At 45.1% G+C, this 3,137-nt stretch overlaps 1 long non-coding RNA gene across 1 annotated transcript; it reads left to right on the top strand.

The window, feature by feature from the left end:
* The first annotated feature begins 945 nt into the window (after positions 1-945).
* Positions 946-2,853, top strand: LOC146027317 (uncharacterized). Its single transcript, XR_014454731.1, has 3 exons — positions 946-1,378; positions 2,415-2,527; positions 2,691-2,853. It is a non-coding gene; the product is annotated as an uncharacterized LOC146027317 (long non-coding RNA).
* Positions 2,854-3,137: the final 284 nt, after the last annotated feature.

Genomic DNA, 3,137 nt, shown 5'->3' with positions numbered 1-3,137 from the left:
CGTGCTTCTCGACGGTACCATGCTAGGGTGTACCTGGACTCCCTCTCTGATCAACAGGTGGTGGACATGTTTAGGTTGAACCGACAGAACCTGTTGAACTTATATGAGCAGGTGAGAGATGATTTGGACCCTTGTGGGGGGGCCAACTATGCAGTGTCTGGGCTGCAGAAATTAATGTGCGCCCTCCACTTGTTTGCCACAGGCTCCACTCAGTCTGTGAGCTCATGGGCCTTGGGGGTGTCACAAGCCACTTTCTCTAAACATTTTTCTCAAGTGTTAAATGCATTAAAGAAGCTGTGGCGCACATATATCACATTCCCACGTTGTGAGTCTGAGTGGCAGGACCTGAAGGTGGCATTCTATCGGCTCTCAGCATTTCCAAATGTGCTGGGAGCCATAGACTGCACCCACATTGGGATTCGGGCCCCGCACGTGAGCGAGCATGTCTATGTTAATCGCAGGGGCAGACATTCCCTCAATGTGCAGGTGGTCTGCGATGCCAACCTCAGAATTCTCAGTGTGGTTGCAGGCTACCCCGGGAACTGCCATGATGCCTATATCCTGCGGCACTCAGCTCTCTGGGACCGTTTCCACAACAACACCATGCCAGAGGGCTGGCTACTTGGTAAGTCACTTACCACTGTTTACATGCTGTTTGCTTACCTATGTCTTTCCCTTTAACATCCATGTGTGAAACCTTCTAATCAAGAGTCATTTCTGTTGTAATTGTTTATACCAGGCCAAACAATGTAGTATAGGCTGCTACTATTATGTACCAATTACCCACATGATATGTGACCACAAATCCCTTTACATGTTAGGTGACTCAGGATATGGGTGTCATTCGTGGCTCATGACACCTCTGTGGAACCCACAAAGCCCTGCACAGCACCACTACAATGCTGCACATATTGCTACCCGCAATGTAGTGGAACGCACCTTTGGGGTGCTGAAAAGCCGATTTCGGTGTTTGGACAGGTAAGCAGGTACACTGCTATACCACCCTGCCAAAGTGGTTTTGGTTGTCCAGGCTTGCTGCATGCTGCATAACATAGCTTTGGGTCAACCAAATTATGTAGATGTGGCCCCTGCAGCAGTCGTGCAGGAAGCTCAAACTACTGATGTTGTAGTGCGAAGTACACGGAGGGGGGATGTGGTTCGTACACGGATGATCCTGCAGCATTTCACAGGTAATTAGTGTGTGTACAATGATTAGTAATGGGGAACCTGTAACACACATACATTGGTAACATTACATTTTTCCCTGTCCATGTTAATTGCCCAGAAGCAGACCAACAATAATGTCCAACCCCTGCAAGCTACCCCACCACAGCATACTTTATGCCTGGCAACATGATTACACCTATAACAATGTCAAGTAAGTACTGTAGTTTTCTGTGTGTACAAATGTTGGCTAATACAAATTAACATAGGCTTAATGGATGGAGGTGACATGGATCATTGATCTCAGGTGCTTGAAATGTTGCAAAACAAGTGGCGCCTACATACAGTATGCAATTCCCAATGCTTATCCCCTTCAAATGTGACTATTTGCTTAAAATTCCATTACAAATAAGCACACACAACCCAAAGTCCCATGTCTGCTAAAATGTCACTAGTTGACAATACATAATAGAACAATGTAAGTAATCATTTGTAAAGAATGACAACAAGTTTGCTGGATGCAAATAATTTTTACTTGCAGAAAAATTTAGCCATAGGCCATAGCATATGAAACATTTGCAGGAACAATCACTGCATGAGTGAAGGAAAAAAATAATGAACATGATACACATGTAAATGCAAAGATCATTATTCATGTTTAAAAACAGCCCGGGTATTAGCACCCTTACCACTAGTGGCACCACCACCCCTAGTACGGACACTACGCCGTGGGGGAGTAGTGGGGGACCCACTCATGGGTGTGGAGGATACACTACTGCTTTGGGTAGATGTGGTTTGGTGCTGACCTAACAAAGTAGTTGCACTGAGGCTGATTTGCGTTTGTAGGGACATCAACGCAGTTGTTTGCCCATTAATTGCTTGGGTCTGTTCAACCATATTGGCATTTAGACCTCTAAAATTTGTAGTTTGACCCTGAATGGCTTGGCCAATTTCTGCTAAGCGTGTGTCTAATGTAGAGACAAGATGAATTTGTGTCCCTACATTAGCCCGCACACTTTGAGAAATTCGTCTCATTTGCAGAGCTATGTTCCACACATACCCCTTCACCGTTTCTAGTTGGGTGGTCTGCACCTCCATAAAAGCGAGTTGTTTCCCCTTAAAAAGGTGGATGGATTGCGCCAACTCCTCCGCACTAGTGGGGGTGTTGGTGGCTGCAATGATTGGGGGCTGCTGCCTATGTGACTGCGTATAGGGGGCCTCATTGACTGGGTGTGCTTGGTTTTGTGCAGGTTCCAACGATGGCACCGTCTCCAGGATGATTTCACTCATGTCGTCCATATTTTGCATGGGATCCGTTGGTTCAGGCATCGGTTGTGAAGGACCTACACATGAGAAAAGAGTGGTAAGTATGCTATGCAGATTGGTGTATGGTGGGTCATGTTACCTTAGTTGGAATGGTTAGGTGTTGTTCATGCATTATGCATTGGCCCAGGCTACTGTGGTGGGGACAGCCATGTGTGAATTGTGCAATGTGTGTGTGTAACACTATGATATCTCACCTGCAGACTGGACAGTGTGAACAATCAGATGTGGCTGATGTTGGTCAACAGCAGGCTGGGACTCAGGAGCTGGAGCTGTTTGAAAGAAGAAGACATTTCCCATTATTATCATTTGCACCTAACTGGCACTTTTCCAACTATGCAGATAAAAACTTTACCTCAATCAAACTTTTTTACCGTGATATGATTACATAAGGAATGTGAAGACTTTGAACTGAAGTGGTTATTTGAGTATTATGACTGTGAACGATATTTTGAATCCACTTGCTAATAACAGGAAAGACCAGCAGATTAGACATGTAAAAGTGACTGTAAAGTGCTTTTCCAACTACCCAGAGGATTGATATGGATTAACAATCAAGTACACTGCAGGCCTACAGTGTTTAGGACAGCACACATTAATTGGATCTGGGGAACTACATAACCCAGCAAAATGCACAGTCCATTATTTAG

The sequence above is a fragment of the Crinia signifera genome, chromosome 1 (genome assembly GCF_055691185.1).
Source record: "Crinia signifera chromosome 1, ASM5569118v1, whole genome shotgun sequence".
Classification (NCBI taxonomy): domain Eukaryota; kingdom Metazoa; phylum Chordata; class Amphibia; order Anura; family Myobatrachidae; genus Crinia; species Crinia signifera.
Note: the sequence above shows the minus strand (reverse complement) of the source record. Positions and strands in the feature narration are given on the sequence as shown.